The 27,468-nt window shown below is 42.0% G+C and overlaps 1 long non-coding RNA gene across 2 annotated transcripts; it reads right to left on the bottom strand.

Moving 5' to 3' along the window:
- Position 1: 1 nt before the first annotated feature.
- On the bottom strand, positions 2–27,468 carry LOC122458124. Of its 2 annotated transcripts, none has more exons than XR_006278003.1 (3): positions 27,421–27,468; positions 25,359–25,361; positions 2–391 (listed from the first exon to the last, which is right to left on the bottom strand). It is a non-coding gene; the product is annotated as an uncharacterized LOC122458124 (long non-coding RNA). The 2 variants fall into 2 exon arrangements; XR_006278004.1 differs by lacking the exon at positions 27,421–27,468 and adding an exon at positions 27,382–27,417.

Raw genomic sequence — 27,468 nt, 5'->3', positions numbered from 1 at the left:
TGCCTGGCTATGGACCAGCCAATTCCAGAACTGCCAAAAGGCTGCATAGGCTATAGGACATGGTAGTGGAGAATGGACTCGGAGCATAGAGCTGGTGCTGCAGCTCAAGATAGAGCCTGCAGCCTGGTTGCCTTGAGATTGAACAACCTCTGAAACAATTCCTGCTGCTGCATGCTGTCTTGCTCCAGGAACTGGGCTACCAAACTTGTCTCAGGCTGGTCAGGCTCTCTGCTTTTCTTCTCCCTTTGATAAGAAAGCTGCTCCATCAGCTTTATCAAAAATGTCCAGTGTCACTTGATTCCTGACTCTCTTCCTCCGTGTATGCTGGTGACAGTGTGCTCCCCCAGGATGCTAGTTCCTTTTTTTTTCTGTCCAGCAGAGGTTGAAGTGCCTTCCAAGGAAAATAAGAGCATATTATTGTCTGCCCAAGAGGAGGGGAAAAATACATTTTTACCACTTGTGTGGGCTGCATCCCTTCAAGATCGAAGGATGAGACATTTTTATCATTTTTATTTTATTCTTACAAAATTAATTGCCTTGTACAGAAGCTCTAGCAAGCCCCACACTGTTACTATCTATCATTTTTATTATCCTTTCAGGTAGGGCAAATTCTGGAGGACATCATTGTTCTGAGCTGAAGTGTGAAAACAGTTACTAACCTGTTCTGTGACCTTTTTGTTTTTTGAGATGTGTTGCCCAGTGCACTAGCATCAGAGATTCTGCCCTTAGCAGTACTCATCGGGCAGCACATGTGCCCTCTGCTGCCTTGTGCTGCTGTGTGAAGGTATAAAGGGTGGGGACACTTCTGTCTCCCTCCTCAGTTCCTTTCTACTGGACAGAGTCCAATATAGAGAAGGAGAGTTGGTCATGTAATGGACATGTTCTTCAAGATGTTTTGCACAAAAGTTACAGAACAGGTTAGCAACTTTTTTTTTTCTTTACGTGCTTGCAAATGTCCATTTCCCTGCAGGTGACACACAAGGAGTTCAATCCAGGGCTGGGATCAGAGTATACCTGAACAATGACTAAGGAGTACACCTCCAAACTCTGCTTGTGGATCCAGAGTGATCTGTAACTGCTCTGGCAGCATAGCCAGATTCATGACTGGCATCAGCACCACGGTTATTTCCACTACTTGATCTAGCAGATGCAGTCTCTTCTGCAGTGGTGCCTCTGACTGAGGGGTTATAAGTGTCATCCTCATTCAGCAGATGGTTATAAAGCACTGCGTGTTCTGTGCTTGCCACAGTTCCCAATAATCAATCAGATTCTTCATAGAAGAGGCAGGTCATAGACAGGGAGCTCCCTGAGGTGCAGTTGGCTTCATGGTAGTTGGTCTTCAGCTGCTTGACTTGCTCTTGGCACTGATAGGTGGTTGGGTGGATCCTCTGGCACTAGCCTTGCCAAGATACTTTTGTACACATGATCATTTCTGGTGTTCTTGCTGAAGTCAAATGTTTTGCTTTCCTCTCACCACATTTTTACCAGAATTCAGCTGTTCCTCTTGCCAGCTAGTAGGGCCCCTGATGTAGGACTTCTTGTTAGCGCGGCTCTAGCGAACGCATGGAAGTGTTAACTGTGGTTTCCAGTTGAACAGTCCGTATGGAAATGAAGGAATAAACATTGAGCCAGGCTGTATTTGAATCAGGAGGTAGCATCCTGTTTCTGGGAATTGAGTGGGAAGATTGGGGATGGAAGGGTCAGGATAGCATTAGTGGACTCTCCAGGCAGGAGCATGGCTTTAGCTACATCTACACTGCAAAATGAGTGGGTTTGGACCTATGCCACAGACCTGAGTCCTGTGAGGTTTCTGGTGTGAGTCAGAAGATTATTCTTTTGAGTGTGGTCGGTAGCGGGGTTTGAGCTCAAACCTGTGTCTGTACCCAGGTTTACCATGCAGTGTAGACCTACATACATACCCTCCGTATCATGAGCAAAAAACTGGTCACCTCTCATTCAGGTAAGTGGTGACTATGTCTACCACTCTTTTACCCCCTGTCTAGAGACCCTGTGTGAGAGTGCAACAGGGTACACTGACCAATTTAAAACCAAGCTATAGGTCTAGCACTTCCCCATTCTCAGTGGAAATCTGGGTGTTGTCATTTCCAGACTGATGGAAGCTGTAGGTCTCACAAGGAGTGCTGGGAATGGAGGCCGAACATAAGCAGCTCTCTTTCTTCAGAACAAGAGGTACTCGGAAGGAGCAAGTCCTGTGGTGGGACTCCTCAGTTAAAGGACCGGTGAAAGAGTCTGGGAGAGTGTGTGTGTGTGAAAAGAGTTTGGAAGAGGCTTAAAGTAACAGCCAGATAGCTAGGTAAGTACCTCTATGTGAGGGTCATTTGACCAGCTGTTGATAAATCCCAAGAAAGAAAGCTAAGGGCTGTAATAGGGCCAAGTAAAAGGCAGGAAGAGTTCACAACTGAATCAAGTGCCCATTTTGTCATCTAGGGCTCAAGGCTGAAATCCTTTTTAAGAGGGAGGACAGCAGCTCTACTTCAGATATAGGGGACCACTGGAGGGCTGCCTTTATTATAACCCAGAGGACTGGAGAATTTGCTTTTATTTGGAATTTTTGTGGTGTTGCTTCTGTTAGTTTGGAGTTTCTCAATTCAGCTGGAGAGCAAAACAAATTTACTAGTGAGGGAAATTGAGGCAATGGCCAAATTCCTTGACAAGAATCGAAGATCTGGCCATACAGTGTTTTACTTCCAACAGCTTCAGTCTGTCTTTGATCATGTTACTGACCAGCAGAGAGAACAAGCAGGAATGTCATAAACCCGATGGCTGGGAGTTCTGAGCTTTAGGGGACTTGCAACAAGCTCTCATCCTTGAGTACATCTCCATATGCGGAAGCACTGTGAGGACAGCAATCCAGAGAGGGACCTCCATGAAACAGAAGGCTGTTCTAAATAGTTGATTTTTTTTGCCCAGGCAAGAGTTCCCAGCTCAATCAGTGGTGTAGTTAAACAGCTGTCATTGATGTGCCAGGTTTACATTGCCAGAGAACCTAGCAGGGAGAAACAACCGGGGGTTGGGGGGGAGTGCTGTTAAACAGTCACTGCATCCTCGGAGGGGATACTGAATAGAGCATCAGTGCCCTCAACTCAAAGCTCCAGGCCAAATCGAGGCAACCGGGTAAACTCCAAGGATCACAAGCTATTGAAAATGGCTGTGAAATTAAACTTCAGCAGTAACTTCAAAGGGACCAGTTTTAAGCTAAGCAGCTTGACACATAGGTCCAAGCCTAGAAAGCCTAAAATAAACACTCAGATTTAAGTTTCAAGTGATACAAAGAAACGAAGAGATGAAGACCCTTGGTTCAGGTAATTACAGAAGACTGACAAGATTTGGGAGGGTGTGGTGTGGTACCAACAACAAAAATAATATATAATCCTTTACCAAGGGCTGCACCATTGTAACAATTTGACCGCTTCTGTGCGGATCTCCTCTTTTTTGACTGGTTGGAAAGGAACTGGTTAGAATGATCTGGGGCTTGTATGATATCTGAGATTGGATTATGTTCAGCAAGAATTAGGAAGGAATATATTGCTACTCCAAAGGAGAGAATATTGAGTAAGTGAGCCATTTTAACTTGTAGCTACAAAGGAGGAAAACTGGGCATTTAGGGCCCAATCCTGCTCTACTGAAGTTTCAGTGGAAGAAGGTTCAAGCCCTCTGTGAGTCTACATTACAAATGGTTTGATTTTCATTCTTGAGTTTCCTCAGAGCTGGGATTGAGTTTTACATATCTCTGAACAAGATGCATCACCCAAATGCAAATCAATAACTAAAGGACAGCGTGTGGATTTTTTTTTTTTAATGCTTCATGGAGGACTTAGGGTCAAATCTTGGTCCCACTGAATTCAGCTGAAGTCTTGCAATTAACATAAGTGAGACCAGGAATTGAAAACATAAAAGGGCTATATTGTACCTTGACCCTCTGAAGTCAGCATGAGAGGAAAATTTGCCCCATTCTTGATACTTTACCGTATATTGACCCCTATCTGCATACAGAGCTACTGCTATACATTGTTTTTTGCATGAAACACAAGGGACAGCATATAGTCTATTATTTTTAAGTAAGTATGTATTTGAAATTATTATTAATCACAATGAATGGCTAGTGTCCAGTCAGACACTTAAGAAATCTAGAATTTACAAAAAGAAAAGGAGTACTTGTGGCACCTTAGAGAGAATTTACAGAATCACAGGGTTGGAAGGGACCTCAGGAGATCATCTAGTCCAACCCCCTACTCAAAGCAGGACCAATCCCCAATTTTTGCCCCAAATCCCTAAATGGCCCCCTCAAGGATTGAACTCACAACCCTGGGTTTAGCAAGCCAATGCTCAAACCACTGAGCTATCCCTCATTTGGTTTCCATCACATCTCTGATGTAACTAATTTAACTTAATGTGTTGTGTTTATTCTAAGCATTCAGAACCTCACATTAGAACAGTTCTGTTGTGATCTCAACTTTTTAAATAAGCATTTTGAAGTCAATACTTCCTCTATGTAAAATCCTAACATTCTATTTCCATAAAATAGTAGCTATTTTTGTAAACATTACAAAGTGATTATATATTTTCACCTCTTTGTTCAAAGGCATTTAGAACTAGAGCTTATTGTTCAACCTGAATAGCATTTTAGAACCAGTAGCCTAAGATGAAGATATTGTAAGCAAAAGTGTGAATTATTAAGGCATGACAGAATAGTCACTAATAGATTACAAAATTATTTTTTTTTTAAAAGCATTTTTTTTTTCTCTTACAAACATGGTACAGACTCTGCTGTGGCACTGTGTGCTCTAAAAGCTGCGGGTACATTTTACAAAACACTGATGAAGCCATTATGGTTCCATCCATTTGTTCATAGTATACATCATTATTCAAGAAATTTAAGAACCATAATGATGGAAAATCACATAGAAAGAAAAGGAACATGGACTTTGTCAGAAACAAGGGATACATTTTTATTCAAGAGGTCCATAATGATGGAAAATCACAGTGAAAGGCAGAGACGAAACAGGGATCCCATAAAGGACATGACACACCACAGTAGTACAAGTAGGAGAACTGTCATAGCAAGTGCATAAAAATAAAGACAACAAAATTAACTGGAGAACAACGGGCCTAGGGAATGAAGCACAAAACAGAAATAAATCACAGCAAATGCTGAAGATTAATTTCAAATAATCTACTGACACTAAGCCAGGAGACATGCTACATCAATATTAATGAAGCTGAAATAGAACTTGAAACAACCACAAAATGACACACAAAGTATTTTCTTTTAAATAGATTGGATCACAGGGCCATCAGAAAAATGAACAGAATTAATAAAAAAAAATCATTGTTTATCACACTGCTAGCCCTGCAATTACAACATAAATCCTAAAGATAAACTATAGAAAGATTAACCATCATGGTAAAAAAGCAACAACACTTTTTCAACAATTTGTAGATGGGTGGGGGAGAGGAGAAGAATTTATTTTGACACCTAACAATATATTGAAATTTTAAAGAATCTTGCACAACTTCAGGTCAGGCTAGGATTCTCAAAACTGCCCAAGAGAGTTAGGCACCCAGCTTCTATCAACAAACTCCTTTAGGCAAGTTTGAAAATCTCACCATTATTCTCTACAATCAGCCACAATTCCTCTGCAAGAATAAAGAAAAGGAGTACTTGTGGCACCTTAGAGACTAACAAATTTATTAGAGCATAAGCTTTCGTGAGCTACAGCTCACTTCATCGGATGCAGCATCCGATGAAGTGAGCTGTAGCTCACGAAAGCTTATGCTCTAATAAATTTGTTAGTCTCTAAGGTGCCACAAGTACTCCTTTTCTTTTTGCGAATACAGACTAACACGGCTGCTACTCTGAAATCTGCAAGAATATATCCCACTTTACAATTGCATTATACTTCAGGAAATTAAATTATTTTTTGTTCCTTACATTGAAAGGAAAAAGAATAAATAGATATTCTATATGGGTTGGCAGTTAGAACTCTGAGCAGCCATGAAACTAAATCTTCCTGCTAATATTATTTAAGCTACCACACTCACATTAGGCAACCATGACTATAGGGCTTTTAGAGATTCAGGGATTCTTGACATTAAAAATTTCTGCCCCATTTTCTTCTAGTTACATAGCATATAGTTAGAGATGAGGGGGACCGCATTTAAGGACCTGATTTCTGAAAAAGACCTATACAAATGCATAATTTCTCAGATGATGATATCAAGAATCCTGTGAATTGTAACTAGCATGTCAGACATTCTAAGAACTGCTTTGGCTAGAAAGAAGACCAAACGAGTACTTTACCTGATAAAGACAATTCTCCTCATCAGAAAATTCCTTGTGATAAACTTAGTTCTGGTGGTATGGAGCTGCAATCAGTTGATTTGTTTTACATATGTAACAGCAATGTATCTGACACAACACTGACCACAAAAGGGTTCCCTCCTATCATAAGTTACTATTGTTAAGATGGGGGAAGGAAAAACTTCAGAAGGCAGTTATCTATTCCCTTTCAGCATTCATATACAACAGAATATTCAAAGACTAAGCATAATACATTGTTATAAGCAGCACAACAATTGTAGTATAACCATTGACTTTTAAACAAAAGTTTTACTTAAAACAATGGCATGATAGGTTGACAATGCCTTACTACAAGAATGTAACTGGATTGTTTGTATCCCTGAGTGGGGGAAAAAAGAGTGCTTGTGACAGCCATGTGTTTTTGTATTTCTTTACAGAGGCCGCAGAGGGGAAGCTATAACTAAACCTTAAATTTAGGGTCAGTATTCACTTTACGCAGATATGGGCACCTGGGCCTGGAAATCCAGGTTAACCAAGTCTGGGTATGTGCATCCACAGTACTAAGCCACTGTCAAGTCTTACCCTTGTAGTTGTGTCCATACTGGTGCTGTACTAACTTGGGTTAGGCATTAAGATTTCTAGGGGGATATCACATGGTTCTTAGTGCTGCACTGCTGTATTAACTGTTTCATAGTGTATTGTGGGAGAACTTGTCTGTCCTTTCCTGGCCCCTGTGTTCTTAGCAAGTATTCTTAGCACACAGGCTCATTAAACTAAAACATTTCCAACTTGGCATGAATCGAACTGTTTGTGGATTCAGTTAATAGCAAGGGATGGATCCAGCACAGGATGATGACCTGTTCCAGCTGTTGACAATAAAGCAATATTCATTTGTGGAATATCAGGTGAATGCAGGGCATGAGTTATGGTACAGGGCAATTTGGCAGCAGCTTGTCACCTTGATAAGGCAGCAGTGTGCCTTGATTAGGAGATCATGCAGGTTGCATGCAGACATGGTGGAGTGGAGACAACTGATGCTGGGCTTGATAGCTGTGGATTCTCCTACATTGACTGGTGGTTCTGCAACAGGATCACAGGCACAGAGGGGTGTTAGTACATCATTCTGCAGACCTGGGATGACCAGCAGTGGGTACCAGAGTGGATTTGATTTAAATCATGATTTAAATCAGTAGTCAGGAAGTCTTGATTTTATCATGTATTTCTACATAAGGTTATAACAACCAACAAGAATGCTCTTTTAATACATATTCTTCACAACTCGGAGATAGATGTAGGTTTCATTTTTAGAAAGTACATACTATACATTTTTAAAGTAATTTATTTTGAAAACTTTTCAGATTAGTTTTACAGAAAATGAATGATTGGTTATTTCAATTACCAAAGGTAATTGAAGCAGATATTTATGAAGTCATTGGGAGGTGATCACCAATTCAACAGGTTAATCATTAATATTTGGAAAATGTTCTTGCCATCCTATATTAGGAGGAGAACATCAGCAGGCCTTGCATTTCTTTTTTTGCACTGTTTGTATTTTGCACGCTTGCCTGTTTTACCCACAGGTAAAGGAACTTCATTAAAATATTCCCAAACTGGGTCTCTCTTATGGCCTGCTGCCATTATAAGTTTTCCCTTCTAGTCAGAGAATGGTATAGTAGATCTCAAATCAATGAAGGCTACACTCAGAAAGACATCAAGACTTCTGGAATATGCTGCTCAAACCGTTTCACTTTTGTTTCTATTGCCTGTCCCTCCCTTCTCACATTTATCTCCAGACTTCTTCTCCTTGTCCAGATCTGTTCCGCCCCCAACAATCTTCTATTCATTGAACTCTTTGAAACTTTGCACTTTTAGAGAGAGGTAAGGGATTGACTGCCTATACAAATTTGCAGAGGGACAATAGGGTTGAAGTCTGTTATTTCTCACCTTTTATTTATTTTATTTTATTTTAAAACATTTTTTGCTGTTAACAAGCATGTTCTCTGGAGACACAAATCCAGTATGAGAACTGCAAAACTAAGCATCTCTGATGGTATCTTCTAGACTGAGCACTGAGTCCCATTGAGTAGATAGAAAGACTAACCTAAATAATCTATACAGAAGCCCCTGGAACATAAAATTGGGTCCCTAATCCATGTACTATTGGAACTCATTTACAAAACTTTTCTTACATGAATATATTGTCTCATACTATAGAATTTGAATCCCTATTCCATGATGAGACATTCTAGCTCAAAGATGTATCTTTATCTTTAGATATTTTTTCCCCTCGAAAAGCATTTTATAAAAAAATCTGATTTGAATTAAAAAAAAACAACCCACCCCACCATTGATTTTTATCCATCCTGATGGGTACAGAACTTCCACATGAAGAAGGACAGCATCGAGGCGCTTCCCTGGTTCTTCAGCACCAGGAGATGCAGATGATAGGCCAGACCAGTCCAGAAGTGGGTTGCTATCTGGAAAGTGGCTACCCTAGACTAATTACAAGTCTGTGAATAATCAATTTGGTTTTGGTGAGTTACTGTTGGTATTGTAGCGATGGAGGTGTGCAAGGCAATTATTGCTGTGCTTTACCTATGGGTGGTGAAGATTGCTAATATCCCCAAAATAATGGTTGGCTTTGAACAAATGTGATTCCTGAACTGTGCAGGGGTCATTGATGGTGCATGTGCCCATTGTCTGCCCCTGTGGTGTACATAAATATAGGGTGACCAGATGTCCTATTTTTAAAGGGACAGTCCTGTTTTTTGGGACTTTTTCTTGTATAGATGCCTATTACCCCCATCCCATTTTTTTTTTCCCACAGTTCCTATCTGGTCATTCTCCATAAATATGTAAACTGGAATGGACACTACTCATTATGCAAGTGCTGGTTGACTATAGAGGCAGGTTCATGAACACTAACATGGGAGGCCCTGGAAGGTTGCGTGATGCCAGGATAATAAACTCTACTTTGCCAGCATGCAGTAGTGCATGCTACAATACATGAGTAGTTGCATGTTTAAATTTTTTCACCTCTGCTTGGAATCCATCTTGGATCACACAAGTCCAGTGAGGGGGGATGAGAAGAGGAAGGAGGGCCAGGGAAATGGCATTTTGTCTGCCTTCCACTGAAGCAAAACCCACCCCACAGCACACAATAATAATGAGATAGGTGGGACAGCTTTGCCAGTTTATGACCAATGTTATAATACCTCCCCCAATTGTCAAGCTGTCTGGAGTGCCTCAGCTGTGGGTGCTATCCCCAGGGCAGACTGTTACAACTAGGGCACAAACCCAGAGGTGAAAGTAAGCTGGTCCCGTCAGATACAGCATACCGGCAAGAGCTAGTACACCATGCCAGACTGGACCGGCTTCCCCAGCGATGATTTAAAGGGCCCAGGGCTCCAGCCACTGCAGGGAGCCCCGGACCCTTTAAAGTGCAGCCGGACTCCAGCAGGGATTTAAAATGCCCGGAGCTCTGCCTGGTAGCTCTGGGGTGATTTAAAGGTCCCAGGGCTCCCAGCCAGAGCTCTGGGGCCTTTAAATCGCCTCTTCCGGTTGAGGCCACACCCCCACTCAGGACTCCGGTGTACTGATAAGTCCTTTAAGTTACTTTCACCCCTGCCCAAACCACAAATTGGTTGTGTTCTAAAATTAGATTTCATCAACTGCGTATTAAGTGTGAACTCCTCAAGTACTATAGTGGTCTTAAGATGGAGTCACAGACAGTCCCCTCAGGCATTCTAGTCTATCTTGCCACCCAGGCAAGACTGCCTATGAGAGAGATGGTCCTTCACATGAAAAATCAACAATATTCAGGTTATTTCCGGTCACAAAGGACCAGTCACTTAGCCCAGGTCAATTGCACCTCAGATCACACATCAAAGACCATGCCTGTAGCCAATCCTGTCATAAAGTAACTGAAGATTTATTAACTAAGAAAAGGAAACTAGTTATTTACAAGGTTAAAACAGGCAAACATACACACACAAATGAGTTAGTCTTACGTTCCAAAACACAACAGCAGCTGCTATAATGTGCAAGCTTTGTATGTCTGTTAGGGCTATCCTAACCTAAGCAACTTGGAGATCCTTTGCTGATGGTTAGAAATATTACCCTCTGCAAGTTCCAAGCATCAAAATGATACATTTCCTTCTGGTCAGGAATTTTTATTCCCTTCTCCCATAGCTCAAACTGCGATGAGATGAGGGTTTGTGCACATCTCATAACACAAGAACTAGGGGTCACCAAATGAAATTAATAGGCAGCAGGTTTAAAACAAACAAAAGGAAGTATTTTTTCACACAACGCACAGTCAACCTGTGGAAATCCTTGCCAGAGGATGTTGTGAAGACCAAGTCTATAACAGGGTTCAAAAAAGAACTAGATAAGTCATGGAGGATATTTTCATCAATGGCTATGTCATAAATATAAAGGGAAGGGTAACCATCTTTCTGTATACAGAACTATAAAATCCCTCCTGACCAGAGGCAAAACCCTTTCACCTGTAAAGGGTTAAGAAGTTAGGATAACCTCGCTGGTACTTCCTCAAAATGACCAATGAGGAGACAAGTTACTTTCAAAGCTGGAAGGGGGGCGGGAACAAAGGTTCTGTCTGTCTGTGTGAGGCTTTTGCCGGGAACAGAACAGGAATGAAGTATTAGAACTGGTTAGTAAGTAATCTAGCTAGAAATGCGTTAGATTTCCTTTTGTTTAAATGGCTGGTAAATAAGCTGTGCTGAATGGAATGTATATTCTTGTTTTTGTGTCTTTTTGTAACTTAAGGTTTTGCCTAGAGGGATTCTCTATGTTTTGAATCTGTTTACCTGTAAGGTTTTTACCATCCTGATTTTACAGAGGTGATTCTTTAATTAAAATTCTTCTTTTAAGAACTTGATTGCTTTTTCATTGTTCTTAAGAGCCAAGGGTTTGGGTTTGTGTTCACCTATGCAAATTGGTGAAGATTTTTATCAAGCCTTCCCCAGGAAAGGGGGTGTAGGGCTTAGGGGGGGATATTTGGGGGGGCTCTTTCCAAGTGGGCTCTTTCCCCCTTCTTTGTTCAACACGCTTGGTGGTGGCAGCATAGGGTTCAAGGACAAGGCAAAGTTTGTACCTTGAGGAAGTTTTTAACCTAAGCTGGTAAGAATAAGCTTAGGGGGTCTTTCAGGCAGGTCCCCACATCTGCACCCTAGAGTTCAGAGTGGGGAAGGAACCTTGACAGGCTATTAGCCAGGATGGACAGGGATGGTGTCCCTAGCCTCTGTTTGTCAGAAGCTGGGAGTGGGGGACTAGGGATTGGTCATTTGGTGATTACCTGTTCTGTTCATTCCATCTGGGGCACCTGGAATTGGCCGCTGTTGGCAGACAGGATACTGGGCTAGATGGACCTTTGGATGGCTGTTCTTATGTTCTTACGTCCCCTCTTAATGGGTACTGGGGAATGATCAATAAAGTCTTCTGTCCATTGATGTTCCACAATGATTTCTCTGGTGTCTATAGGCTTTCTTTTGTTGGGCAGGAGATGACACCTCTTATGGTAAACTAGTATTTCACACTTGGTAATAAGAAAAGGAGTACTTGTGGCACCTTAGAGACTAACAAATTTATTAGAGCATAAGCTTTCGTGAGCTACAGCTCACTTCATTGGATGCATTTAGCTCACGAAAGCTTATGCTCTAATAAATTTGTTAGTCTCTAAGGTGCCACAAGTACTCCTTTTCTTTTTGCGAATACAGACTAACACGGCTGCTACTCTGAAACACTTGGTAATGCTTCTCTCCTGACTATGGGGGTTTCCAGTTTCATAGCAAACACTTTTATAGTTGCAAAGCAAACACTTATATCTGTACCTCATATTATAAAGGTAATATTTAAGTAAGATTAATGCATGCAGCAGCTCACCAGCATTTCATAAAGTCCAAACACTAAAAACATTCTTATAAACAATATGCTGTAACAGAGGTGAGTCAGACTGGTTTTCAGCTATGCACTTGGCAGTGTTCAGTGAGGCCTACAGGCCTTGGCATGAGCTGGCACCTGGTCTGCCAGCGTCGCAGGCATCATCATCTAACTAGCCAGTTAATTGGAAGTGGAATATGGTAACTGTTTACATCTCATAGCTATACTGCACAAGAACTTAGACTAGAAAGTGAAAAATATTTTTTCCAAATTAAATTACTGGGAAAATATTAGTTGAGTGCAGCTTTACTGCTCTGCTAACTTTTTCTCAGATGGAGAATTAGGAAGTAAGCTACAACGTAGCTGAGATGGCTTTGTTCTAAACAATTAGATGCAGCAAAATAGTTACATGATCCTGTCCTAAAAATGAGAACACTGCTGTGAAATTTAAAATATTATTGTCCAAGGGTTTAGTTCTAAGCTGAATGACTGGAATTTTCATGATACAGAACTAAAACTAAAAATATTTTCACAGGAATCAAACTAGAGGATTCCCTGAGCAATTGGGTTCTACACAAACTTTAGGCTTTTATGTGTTCAAATCTTTGTCTGCAAATTTAGCCTTTCTACCTACACCACTATCGCCCCAAGGATGGGTACCTACATTCTAGGATTCTAAATTCTTCTAGGATTGCAGTGCTCATATCATATTCCTGAATCTTACTGAGTTGTATACCCACTTAATCACCCTTACAATGTACTTGTACATCAGGCAGTGCCTCTGGGAGATGATCGCTGCCTCAAACTCCCTAGACTTTTATACATCTTTTCTCTGCAGTGGAATTTCTCCACCAAGATGCATACTATCTCCCCACTAACATCTTTCTTACCTGCATAGCTATGATGCTCTTTGCTTCTCTAATGAGTAAGGCTACAGGAACATGTCACAACTCCTTTGAGTGCATTACACTGACCTCTGATAGCATCCAGCCACTTTTAGTCTCCATCATTATTGTAGAAAGTGCTATCTTTAAAGTGACACAGCTGTTGTAATCTTGTAAGAACTCCAGCTGACATGGGTAAGGTTGCAGCCTGTTCCAGATCTTAAAGAACTCTTCTGTATTTAGTATTTTGTGAACAATGTCCCTTTTTCAGCTATTGTCCTTGAGTAACTTTCTTTTCCCCACACCCCAGAAATACAGACTAATGATGTAATGAATGGTATCCTAACATGTTAAAGTGTATCAAAAATACTAAGGAGAAAAATTACTCAATGGTGCCCTTCAAAGTGTGTTTTGTTTTTTCATTTTACAATCTTTGACACACTGTATGTAATTTCAGAAAAGAGTAGTTTTTACTTCATCACTCATGGACTGTGTTTGAATCTTTTCCAACTCCACTGATGCAATTTATCAGATAACCCTATCATAGTCCTTCTCTTCCCTAAAATATACTGGATCCTATGGGAGTGATTCTCCACTGCCTGGACCTGGTGTAGTGTACATAGTGATTGGTACACCTGTACATAGTGATTGGTAAGTGCTAACAAACCAAATTTGTAGCATTTGTAATAACTTTGCACAGTTGCTAATGACTACACCAGATGCATGAGAGTGGAGTATCAAGCTCTATCTGTAAACACTTGTATGCTCAGCTTTTTTTTTTAAAGGGTGTAGTAAGAACGAATTTTTTTTTAAATAAAAGGTAGGATATTTTTAAGAGAAAAAGAACAAATTGGAGAGTTTCAAGATGTCACTATAACTATACTCATTCTCTGAAGTAAGGCATTTTTCCACTTGAAAAAAGTTGAATGTGCATTAGTCTCATCCCAACTTGAGTTTGGGAGTCTTGCTTTCCCCTAAAACCTATTCTGAGTGCAATTTATCAAAACAAAACCTGTCTTAATAGATCATGTTTTGTAGAAGAAATAGGAATTGATTGTGTTGCTATAGGAAGGCAATATACAAAAGTAGTGCTCTTCCATCAAATTAGAGTGCCACTGATATTTGTGTTGCCATGTGGCAGGTCACCCCCATTGAGTCATTTTGAAAACAAACCATGCACCAATCTTCCCAGTGTGGGTTTTCTTCCTGCTTACCACGTTGACTCTTCTTGGTGGCAAAGTCCAAAGAAATTAAAGAATCTTATAACAAAGCTCAAACAAGATGTCCCCTCCATAGACCTCCCTATCGGGATTTCAGACTCTCTCCAGATCTGGCAATTACAGTCAGTGTGCAGTAATAGAGTTCAAACTCTGATTTTAAAAAAACTGGACCTCCACAGGGTTTCTTCCTCCCAGGTATTCATGCTGGGTTGCTGACTCTCTTCAGAGATCTGGTGGGCACAGAAGCGTTGAACAGAGTACTGTAACAAAGTCCAAAACCATCCCTTCCCTGGGGTTTCTTCCTTTCCAGCATTCCTGCTGGGATTCCTGAATTCTCCAGAAATCTAGAAATATAGTGCAGACACTGTTTTCCCTGCCTCTATAAGACAGCAGCTCCCACTTCTTCTACAGTCTCTGCATTCTATGAGGAGGAAGTAGCTTTTGTCCCGTTCCCTTTCTGAAGATTTGTTCTGGCTGGTTGAGACAGAGGGGAGCTCTGCCCTGCCCTGCCCACTCTTCCAGGCTCCAGTCCCCAGCACTAAGTAGAACGGACAGTGAGTTTGTCTTTTAACCACCAGCTGATACCTTGAGACCACTTTGTTACTCCTAACCACTGTTTCTTTTGTGCCTGGTGATGCATTTTTAGGAAAAACCCTAGAATGGGTTAGAATGGTCCTTGAGCCCTCTGCATCCTTAAAGAGCTAGTATATCTGCCTGCCTGCCTCCCAAAATGTACATTATTTTCTTTGCTTTTTGATGTAAGTTGGTACTTGCTTTTACACTACTCTCTTACTGGGCTAATGAAGCAGTTTGGAAACTGGGCCTGTAATTTTGTTATTTTTCAGATATTTCCCCTTCAGCTAATTTTTATCTCTCTGGTAGACTCTCTTCTTTGCTATTCTCACCTTGAAAATCACAATAAAAGTTTTAAATTTCGAATTGCAGTTGAAGTTGCCAGTCCAATAATCTAGCAATAGGCAGTACTATGTGAAAGATCCAGATCTGATACTCTCGATCCATCCTTTGCTTCTGGCCTTCCAGGGGCTGGGAGCACTGCAGAAGTTATGGAAAAGACACCTTATGTAACTGTAACACATTCTGTGGCTAATTTAGGAGCAGCACTGACTGCAGCTCCTACATTCTGCATTTCTTAGTAGGGAGGACAATGAGCACAACACAGAACCTTGAGAATGAGTGGAATAAATATAAAATACCAAGGATAAATTGTAATACAAAAAGTAGGACTTAATTGAGGATGCATCCTGAAAGGGAACTGGATGACTCCAGGGAATAAGAAAATATTGTCATTTAGAAAAATTACTATTCTAGGGAACAAATCAGCCAGGTGATGAGTGCCCTTAAACTCTGCTGAAGTCAATGAATGTTGAAGGTGCTCACCACCTGACTGAACTGTGCCCTGAATAATACTTTTTAAAATGTCCATGTTTTCATTCCAAAGAGCAATCCAATTCCCTTCAGTTAGCCAGACACCCATACCAGCCAGGACAGAGGGTAAGCAAAGGCAGCATCGCCCCTCCAAACCAGTTGGCTGCACTTGGCACTGCTTAGTCACAGCAAGGGTCAGCATCTTTGTATTTACTCTTTCAATTCTATAAAACCTCTCATTTTTGCAGTTGATGGTGATTTTGGAGCACATATATATTCTAGGCAGCAAAAGGCAAAGAGTATGTTAGTGGCACAAACCATAAGGTGTCTGCAGTATTACGCTGCCTTAAACATTGTTTTTAATCGAGTAGAGTTGCTGGCAGGCTGTTTGACTTCTGCACATGTTTTAGTTGTACAATAAGCTATACTTCTGCAGTTCTTCTATGCTGCAGAGTGAAGTTGTCTTTTGAGGTCCCTTCTATCTAAATTTGTTTTTCTCCACTTTTACAACAAATTATTTATATATAACTATGAATTAATTTAAAATACATTTGTCAGTTTATACTGCAGCTTTCATCAATATCAAAGAGCTGTACAGAAAAGTACTCAACACAATGTTTAAAAAAATCACTTGAAAACAGAAATATTTTAAGATTAACCTTAAAAATAGGAGGAGAATAATTGGTGTGAATGTTATATTGCAATGATAGACCATGACCCTGCAAACACTTAACTGTTTAACTTTGCTATCATAAGTAGCCCCAATGAAATAGCAGCAGTGGTAAGGATCTCTCTCGCTCTCTGTTCATCTATACGCCCAGATATCAGGACTTGTGTTGTATGTATTGTAGGATCCCTATAAATGTTCTTCTCTGATGTAATGCTGCCTGTGGGAGGGATTTGGTTTATAAATAGACTATTCTAATTTTTTATTGCCTTTGCTACAAAACTCAGCTCCTGGCATAGAGAAGCATCCAAAAATAGGTAAATGTGAGTCAAAGAAAGAGAGAGAAAAAGGAGAGAGAGATGTGAGCACTTTTAAAACTGCCCTCCTTTAAGTAAGAAGAAAAAGTTTAAAAAGCACAGGGAAAAACAAACCCTGCTACTGAAGAGTTCTCTGGAATAGAGAATTTCGGGTCTCCTCTCACACATATACATGACTGATGAAGTACAAATACGAAGCTTTTAAAATAAATCAACAAAAATAACTCAGTACAATGCTACTACAGCAAGCATATACAAAAAAGCTTAAAGACCAGCCAATGTTAAAACAGAAAACTAAACATGTTCATATAGTGGCCATAAAATGATGTAAGGGCATGTATCACTTGGCACAATTTTAACTAATGGAAACAGGTGTGCTTGTGTTGAATAGTCTTCAAGTGTATAACTTATCCACTGAACAGTATACAAAAATATTCTTAAAGAATATGATGAGGTGTTTAAAAGCCTGGGATGTATTAATGCTATAAATGCCTGTGTTAAGAAAAATACATGCACCACATAAAGGAATGAGTCTCAACCTTTTCCATACTTCAGCCCCCTTTTCTATACTAGGACCATCCCAATAGCCCTCTCCCATTCATCCAGGCTGTAGAGGGCCCTGACCCCAGATGGAGTTTGCAACCTCCAGAAAAGAACTTCTATAAAATCAAATGTTTAACTTGACTAGATGGTAACATTTAATGTTAACGAGCTGAATTAGGGCACCAGATGTCTGGTCATCAGTGTAAAATCAAACAAGTGAAGGATTTTTATAGATTGAAGAAGTTTGAATAAGGCTATTAAACACAAGTGCTATTCCCTGAGAGAAGTTCAGAAGGTCATGCCTCGTCTTTAAAATGCAAGTGACAAAGGAGTCTGACTGAACCCAAGAAAGGTGGAGGCAAATGGAAATGCACTGAAAAAAGATGTTCCTATAGAGAGATTCATGGACTTGTTAACATTTAAGCAATTCATCCTTAATTTGTCACAATGAAATATTCCCATTAGACTGTTGTTTGAGGACAGTACAGAATACCACTAAGCAGACTGGCAAGAGAGAAACTTTCTGGAATTAAAAAATTGAAACATTGGTACTGAAATATGTTGAAATTAACAAAGAGCTTCCGAGCTCAGTCAGGGCAAGCTTTTATGGGTTAGGGGGTTGTGTCTCTGCAAGATGATCATCCAACAACATACGTTCCCAAAGCACTGATTAAAACACAACAGTACTAGGCTCAGATTGAAAGAAAAAAAACCTCGCAATTGTTTTTTGTTGCAAATGATTTCATTAGTATGTTTGGGGCAGAAATGTTATAAGGTAGAAACAGACCATAAATCTTTGGAAACTATATTACAGAAACCATTGCAAAGTACCTTCTAGATTTAAGAAAATAATAACTAAATTGCAAAAATACTCATTAAATGAGAAATATAGACCCAATAAGAAACTTCTTATATTAGGTTCTCTTGAAAGCATGCCCATCGGTCAGTGGTTCCAAATCTTTTTACTAAGGTGACCGGACAACTGCATTTTATCTTCTTTTGTGACCCAGCCTGCCACCTGCAGGGGTCAGGAAGAGATTTCCTTCTGAGAGGTGGTTGTGGGTTTTTTTGTTTTGTTTGTTTTTTTTAAATCTCTTTCCTCGGAAGCATCAGGGATGGCCACGGCTAGAGATGGGACATAGGACAGAGAGGGCCAGGGTCTGAGGTGGCACCAAGCTCTCTCTCTCTCTCTCAGGTGTTTGCCTGATTCTTGTGCACATGCTCAGAGGCTAACTGATCATCATATGTGGGGTTGGGAAGGAATTTTCCTCCATGTCCGACTGCCAGTGACCTTTGGGATTTTTCACCTTCCTTTTCAGCGTGAGGATGAAGGTCGCTTGGCAGAATTATCTGGGTATATCGCCCTTAATCATTTTTCTTCAATTGTGGGGCCTTAGGCACTGGTGTACCCTGGTCGTGCCTATTCTCTGCATGTGGCACATAACAGCCTAATCTACTGTCCAGTCTAGTCAATGTCAGTTGTTGGGTTTAGCGGGAGGGTGCTGGGTGGTGGTGGTGGCGTGTGACACACAGAAGGTCAGACTAGATGATCTGGTGTCCCTTCTGGCCTTAAATTCCATGACTTTGACATCCAGGGTCTCCCTTCACACCGGGCCTGCAACCCATCTAGAACCATCCAACAATCCACCATTTGGGAAACACTGCGATAGAACAAGCAAAGTACTTCTGGGAGCATATGAAGTATATATGACTCAGGTACTCTGTTTTCAAAACAAAATTTGACAAATTCAAATGAGAAATTAAAAATTACTCTACAATACTGGGAGCAAGTGATCATAGATTCTAGCCAACAGAAAAAAACACCTCTAGTCATAAAAGCTCTTTGGGACTATACAGACAAAATTGTTGCATATGATAGGATTGTCACAATAACACATAGCATGAGATCAGAAATGATAATAATAGTCCATAGCGCCCATAGGAGTGTTAACAAGTGTAAAAATGGAGCCTGAGATTTCCTTTCCTGGCCAGATATGAATGCTGCTTTCTCAATGCCTGGCCACAGCAGCAGATTGGATGTTAGTAGGCTATCTGAGGTTCAATAAGAAGGCAGAAGATAAAAAGGAAGAGGTGCTGGTTGATTAGAAGTAGCATCTAGAAAGTACAGCAAGGAAAGTGTCTGCCTGCATGACTAAAAGGGAGTGTACATCCCTTGTAGTTGAAGTTAATAATTTAGGGGGATGAAGGATATGGGGCTGTACGGTCATAAAATTAATAAATATTGTATCTTGACCTGGTTATTGGAATGTTTACTGTATGAATATGTTGAGTTAATTTAATAGCAGGCTGTTGAAAATACAAGCAGGAAATGAAATAATGACCTGAGATAAGACATATCCTGGTAAACACATGGAGGTGGGGGAATAAAGAGGAAAAGCCTGAGCTATTAACTGAAGAGCTTAACATATAGGCTCCAGCTAAGTTACACCGCTTATTTTGCCAGTGCTGGGAATCAACAGATCAAAAGCACTATAAATAGTTGAAAAGGACTCTCCATCTGGAGGCTAGAGAGTTGCTGTTCAGGTGAACAGTCTGAGACCCACAACCCCAGAGGTCAAAGATCTGGGGTAAGATAGCCTGCCTAAAATTCCAGGTAAGATAGGCAGGCAGGGTAGACATTTTGTTGTTTTTTAAATCTCCTTTCTCTTATGTTATGCTTTGTTCCAACTGGTTAGAATAAACAATCCTTGAGTTTGAGAAGGCTGTCTCATCACTTTATTCCATTGTTTCTCAAACAGGGGATCCTGACCTAAAAGGGGTACAAGTCTATTGTAGGGGTGTCGCAATATTACCACCCTTACTTCTGTGCTGTCTTCAGAGTTGGATGGCCAGAGAGCTATGGCTGCTGGCTGGGCCCCAAGCTCTAATGGCAGGGCTGCCACCTGCAGCAGCACAGAGATAAGGGTGGTATGGTATGAGGGGGGGTCATCACTTTTTGCAGGGGGGAGTTGTCACAGCCTGAAATATTTTCAAATGGGGTCCCAGCAAAAGAAGTTTGAGAGTCCCTGCATTCACTGCTGGTCACAGGCTCTCAAAAGGGGAGATTGGACTTGCTTGGGTAATCATGAATAAGGATGCTGTAACCCAAGACCCAGTCTGAAAGGGATAATAACTGGATTTCACTGCAGGAGGGATAAAGGCACAAAGCTTAACACCTGAGGGGGTGCACTCAGAGAAACCAGAGCGGGGTCAGAGGTGCAGCTAGCCCTGTAACTGTAACAAGGGGTACTTCTGGGTCTCAGATTATTCGTGGAGACCAAGTTAGTGTGTGTTTTTCATTGTGTTTAATGCAACAGTTGTGATAATTTCTCTGTGATCTTTGGAATTACTTGAGCACCTATTATCTACGTCAGTGGTTCTCAAACTTTTGTACTGGTGACCCCTTTCAAATAGCAAGCCTCTGAGTGTGACCTCCCCTTATAAATTAAATACACTTTTTTATATATTTAACATCATTATAAATGGTGTATGCAAAGCTGTGTTTGGGGTGGAGGCTAACAGCTCGCGACCCCCTAAGAGGTCCCAACCCCCAGTTTGAGAACCCCCCCGATCTACATGGTATTTAAGCATGATTGATATAGAGCTTAATACAGTTTTCCTTATATTTGTGACCTCCAGGTAGATTTATTGAAACGAAAGTTACATGAGGCTACCCTGAAGATGACTTGGAAGCTGGTGCGCAATATGGTAGTCTGCTTCCTTAGTGCTTTTAGTCAAAAGGGGCATATTACATCCATGCTCTAAGGACTGAACAAGTTCCATATTTACTTCCAGGCATAACTCAAAGTTCTGCTATTACTTGTTATATGGACATACAGTTTGGGTCCTAGATGTATGTAAAACTGCCTCTGTCTCTAAACACTCTGGGCCTTCCTGTCACAAAATGAAAACATGTTTCTTCATGTCCAAGATTATATTCCTTTTATAGAGCTGGTGTATAAACCGGTTATAGTATAACCTTGACTCCTCAGCAAAGAACATCTCTAGCGATTCTTAAACTCTGAGAATTTTATTTTATAGACTTAAAGTAGGACATGCTGTAAGAACAGTTTTTACTGCTCTCTATCCGTCAGTTTTCTAAGCAGGCAACACTTGATGGAGTCTACCTTTAATGGTTCAGAAAAACTCTCAACCTGAGTTATGGAGTGTTTCTTTTGAAAATCTTAGATTCTTGGTCTGACATTTCTAATATTCTTTATCTATAATTTTTTTTTAATAGATTGTGAAAGTTCAGCTTTTTCTTCTGAACTTCTCTGAGAGCATCAGGTCAGACACAAACCCTAATATCAATACCTAACTTCACATTTCAGATATTTTGAAACCACACTTTTCTGGTTTCTCTGTCATTCACAATTTACGGGTTTTTGTCACCTTTTCCAGGACAAGATTTTCCCTGATCCAGCTCAGCCACTAATTGACATTATAACTTGTGATACAATATTCCCAAACCCCAGGATTCTACCACAGACTGGAGTCTTTCTGAGGCTGGAAGAAGTTGCTTAAGTCATGAAATTCAGAAGTGTGCACAAAAGAAGGGCTGAGTCATATCTGTACATTTATGAAAGACTTGTTTTGTCCCTTCTATAGCTTTCCCTTCCTGGATGCATGTAGGTTTTTGACTGGAATGCCTGGTCAAAAAGGAACCATGGAAACTCCGGTCAGCACTGTTGATTGGATCGCTAAAAGTCCGGTCGGCAGCGCAGCGGGGCTAAGACGGGCTCCCTGCCTGCCCTGGCTCCACATGGCTCCTGGAAGCAGTTGGCATGTCCAGCTCCTAGGAGCAGGGGCAGCCATTGGGGGTTCCACGCACTGGCCCCGCCCTGAGCTCCCATTGGCTGGGAACCACAGGCGGCGCCTGTGGGCGTGGACAGTGCACAGAGGCCCTTGGCCCCTCCGCCTAGGAGCTGGACATGCTAGTTACCTCAGGTGGCTTCCGGAAGTAAGTGCCGCCCAGCTGAAGCCTGCACCTTGAATCTCCTCCCGCACCCTGAACCTCCTCCCGCACCCCAACCCTAGTCCTGAGCCCCCTGCTGTCCCCCAAACCCCTTGTCCCCAGAGCCCACACCCCCAGCTGGAGCCCACACCTCCTCCCGTACCCCTGCCCCAGCCCGTAGCCCCCTCCCACACCCTGAACTCCTCCCTTCTGGCCCCACCCCAGAGCCCACATGCCCAGCCAAAGCCATCACCCGCACCCCAACCCCTGCCTTAGCCTGGTTAAAGTGAGTGAGGGTGGGGGAGAGCGAGTGACAGAAGGATGGGGGATGGAATGAGCAGGGGCGGGGCATCGGAGCCTTAGGGAAGGGAAGAAGCAGGGGGAAGGGCAATGGTGTTCGGTTTTGTGTGATTAGAAAGTTTGCAACTATATAAAAATGCCATTCTGCTACAGTTGAGGTCAGTGGAGCTACTTGAGCTGGAGCTCCTTTGCTATAAGAGGTTTTGGGCTCTTGGCAGGGTGCTGTCCATGAAGTCAGCGTGGCTCTGGAATTCACTTCCCCGTGTTGGTCCTCCAGAGCCCAGATTTATTAACTTTTGAACATATTCCATAGGCATGTGGGGAGGTGACCATGGGGAAACTTTATGATTTTATTTGGAGCTCTGTTTGCCATTTGGACCATTAAAGGTTAAATATTTAAGCCAGGATGAATAGTTTATTACTTTATTATAATAATTAAATTGGAATGTTTAATTGTTGTAAATGTGGCCAGATTTGTGTTGGTACAAATGTGTTGTAAATGACCTCTTGTTGGGTGCATGACATCCTTTATAAATAAATGCAAAAAACTTGTATATGCACAACTGTCTCTTATTCTGAGAGTCCTAATGTACCACAGTGACGAATGTGGTATAAGAACCTGAATAGGTTTGCTCTTTTCAAAATGTGATCACTTCCTGGCTGAGCCAAAGGAGCACTGTTGCTGTTCAGCCTGTCTTAATAGGAGCTGGGAGTGCTACCTTTGCAGTATTCCCAGGATTGCTGAGTCAGAAAACAGAAGATCAAAGAATTTGAACCCAGATCTCTATTTGGTAGTGAATAGCATTTCTCTCTAGGCTATAAAACTAATGTTTCTTTTTCATTCAAGTTATTGTTTTGAGAAGAGTCCAGGTTCTTGTTTGCAGCTTCCTATAAGCCATAATCATCTCAGAAAGCTTTTGGAGATCATATTCACTAAAAGAGCCTAGATACAAGGGTGTCCTAAATAATAGCATCACATATTTTGACAAGAACAATTTAGGCTAAAAGAACTGTTGTTTTCTTGCTGAAGGCTTTTTTTTTTCTCTTCCTTTTATTTATTTATTTGAAGGAAAGGGCAACAGATGAACTGAGAAATAAGGGAACTAATTTTCAATTAAATAAAATATTTTAAAGACACAATAAATAATTATACATAGAACTAGGATAACCCAGTCATTATTTACATTCCTGGGGATCTCTGAGGATAATGGTATACAAGGCCATATGCAATTATAACAAAAAAGTGTTTCAGGGACATCAAGGAGTCAAAAAATAGTCATTGTCTGGCCCCTGTAACTGAAGCAGGTCCAGCTCCCTTGTGACAGACCATGTACTTCCAAGTGGGCCAATTAAGGGGGTGGGGCTGCACCTGGAGCTATAAAGGATTGGTGGGAATTCCTAGTAAAGGAATGTCTATGAAAAGAAATTTGGGTGAGGGAGAGCAAGTTAGGGAGGTGCAGGAAGCAAGACTGCCAGAATTTTCTGGGAGGGGAGGTAGTAAAAGACTGAGATGGAAAGGGTGTGCTGGGGAATTGTTTTTGGTTGTTGGTTTAAGTTTGGATAATAAAAACTTGCCTCATAGAGACTGTGGGTGTGGTCCCTGACAAGCTGCGGAGAAGCCCTGTTTCATGACGTGATGGAGAATCTGAACACCTTGACTGGCTCCTTATACAAGGGGAAAGTAAGGAAGATCCTTAGTGCAAAGTGGAAAAGAAAGATGGGAATTGAAGGTGTTGACAGTGACTGGTCCCACCTAGTTGGGTGATTAGGAAAGATGAAGGAGATATACGTAGGGGTGATGGCGCAGCAGCCACAGATGACTATGTTACAGTGTCAGCAGGCACAGCAGCAAAAAACTTGGGCAATGCTCCAGCAGTTGATGGAGAGCTTGCAAAAGCAACAAGAGGCACAATTTTCGTCTTGGCAATGATGGCAAGAAGCCCACTTCAAGCAATAGGAGTGGCTGCAGAAGGCCAAGGGTCTCAGGAGAATGCAGGAGTTTCAATCAGTCCCTGGCAAGAGGGGAGTGGCTCAGCAGAGATTCCAGGGAGTAGAGGCTTGCTGCACTACAGAGGACTACAGGAATGGTATGGATTCACAGGCGCCAGCTTTGACAGTTCCCGGGGGTGCTCGATCCCCAATCCACCCCTTCTGCTAAGCCTTCAGCCCGCCTCCGCTCTTCCCTTTCCACTCCCCCAGCACCTCCTGCATGCCACTGAACAGCTGATCATGGCGGGTGGGCGGCGCTGCAGGGGGGAGAGAAGGGGAGAAGCTGATCGGTGGCGCTGCCAGTGAGGGGCTGCCACTATTTTTGTGTGTGTATGTGTGTGTGGGAGCACCCACAGAGTTGGTGCCTATGTATGGATTAGGTGCTTGGTCCTTTGTGGACTGTTTTAAAATTTTTGGTGAAAAACTTGGGGAACTTCTTGTGTGTACATGATGTGTACTGTGAAATGTTTTATGGAATGTTTTGAATAATGTGTCTTTGGGGAAGGTGTTTTGGTTTGGGATGAGAGTAGCCCTGTAGGTTCCTTGAAGGTCAAACACAAACTGTGTGTGAGAGAGGTAGGTTTTTGTTTGTTTTAAAATGGATAGGAGGTTAGCACTTGGAGATTAGAAAGGATCAGGGAAAGAGCCAGTAAGAGGGAGTCTCCCAGTGAGTAAGAGCAGAGTGGTTCAGTCAGAAAGAGCAGACTCCAGGGGACTAGACGAGTTCGCTGGAAGGAAGCAGAACGGGGTTCCTGGGAGAACACTGAAGGCAGGAGAGAAGCAACATGGGTTTGCTGGCTGGTGTCCCCAAGATGGAGAGCCAGAGCCAACGGCTACAGGAAGCTGAAGGCAGGAGGAGTAGCAGCAGAGCTTACCTGCTGACATCTCCAAGCCTGGAGAGCTGGACCCAGAGGAACCATGAGAGGGCCGGGGGAAGAGAGGGATGCTCCCTGCAGAATGGCTGTGAGGGTTCCTGCTTGGAAGAATAGGGTTACATTCCAGTTGGAAGGGCTGGAGTGGCCTGGTACAAGGACAGGGAAGGACTGACAGAGTCCAAGCATGGTCAAAGATGCCCATGTGTGGGATGAGATGTTGGGTGATCTTAAGGACTGTTTGAGAAATGAATTATATATTTGGAATCTTATTAAGGATTATTTGAACTATGCTCTAGTAATAAACCATGTTTATGGACTAGAGGGTAAGCCTTGCATGGAATTGGGTTACATAAGAGGGAAAACTGAGGCAGGTGCGCCTGTCATGCCATGGTTTGATGGTGGAGGGTGCTCTGGGAGGGGTTGTCCTTCTTACGGTCATCATATTTACTTTACATCTTTTTCAGTATGGAACTAATTTTTTTATTTAATATAGTTTAGGAGAGCTGGCAGTCTGGGTGACACTTATTACTAGTTAGCTCTCTTCAGTCTATTTACATGCTAAACTTATACAATGAGGACTGTTACTAGGGATTGATGATAGAATTCCCTATTCCGGTAGCTGTGGCTGCAACTCCATAGCTGCCTACCATGTAATTTAGTGCCTCAGTGCATAGCACAATCCTCTACAAGCCCCTATGGAGTTATTTTCCTGGTGGATCTATGACCTCTGAAGACATATCACCAATGCCCCTGCCTTGGTCTAGCCTGATTTAGCATAATCCAGCAGATAGGGCACCACAATGGGAGTATAGATTCTATTCTGTTCTGCTCAAGTTCTTGTGCTCATTTCACTGGTCTGTGCCTCAATTTCCTCCTTTGTACCATAAGGATAAATATATTTTGCCTCTGTAAAGTGCTCTGGGTTTTATGGATGTAAAACTGCAGTATAGATTCTAAGCAACTATTATTTGCTGTGGAAAAACACCATGGAGCAATGCTCCCTGAGCTCAACGTTGCTGAGTCACCAAGGGTGTCCCCTCTGCAGCCTATCCCCGTGTCCATCTAGAGGCCTGTGCAAGGAGGAAGCAGGATTTGCCCTTGCAGAGAGAAGAATAGGTGAAAAAGAAAAACCTCACAGCTTTGATTACCTGAAGTCAAAAAATGGGAGCAGGCCGCAGTTGTAGCCCTTTGCTCACATAGTGCAGGAAGTGTGAACCCTGAGAGGATGCTTCTCTTTTCAGGTGGGGTTGACACTCTGTTTATCCTCCTCAGCCCCGCTGTCCTCGGCTGCTTCTCCTGCTCTGTTTTCTCTATTTCTCTGCTTCATTTCACTTCTGTTGCTTTCCTATTAATTTTTCCCTTACTGCCTGTTCCCACCTTCTCAGGGTGGATCCTGCTGCTGTCACTTGCACCTTCCTCAGAGCTTTCTTCCTCTGCCCAACTGCCATGGAGCCTTTTGGATTCCAACATTCCAAACCTTCTGTGTTAAGAAAATAGCACCCAAAGTCCATCTGATCAGGGAGCAGTCAATAAGATCAATCACTCCAATGTACTTGAGCTTGAAGGGGGAACTGTGTTATTTGGATTGAATCTTTTGAGATTAAGAGTAGCTTTTACTGTCTGTTTTAATAGCAGTTGATAGTCTTTTCCTATGGGCTACATTCTAATCTGTCAATTTGCAGTTGTTCTTCATTGATACAGGCATAACAGATCAAAATCAGTTCCTAGCACTCCTGTCTTTGCATGCTGGTATTCAGATGGATGTAAAATTACCCTGAGCAAAAAGTGCTATATATAGAAATCCATCTATACATACACACACACGCAAGATGGCCAATGTTAGTCTGGTGGGTCCTGTGCTTTTCTTGGCGGGGAGCTAAGATACCACCCTCTGCCCCTGCTCTTGTGTGCCAAGGGCCCCACTATTAGCCCAGGAAGGTGGTAGAGGAGGGAAGCAGGAAGGGTTCTGGGTTTGCTTCTTGCTCTGAGTCCCAGCCCCTCTCAACCCCTGCAGGTTTGTTACCCTCAGTCCTTAAATGCTATGGGGCAGGGTCTCCCTTACTTCAGTACTCAGGTCTTCCAAATTTCTCAACATACCTCCAAGCTCTAG

The sequence above is a fragment of the Dermochelys coriacea genome, chromosome 11 (genome assembly GCF_009764565.3).
Source record: "Dermochelys coriacea isolate rDerCor1 chromosome 11, rDerCor1.pri.v4, whole genome shotgun sequence".
Classification (NCBI taxonomy): domain Eukaryota; kingdom Metazoa; phylum Chordata; order Testudines; family Dermochelyidae; genus Dermochelys; species Dermochelys coriacea.
The sequence above is the reverse complement of the archived record's forward strand: the minus strand, read 5'-3'. Positions and strand labels throughout refer to the sequence as shown.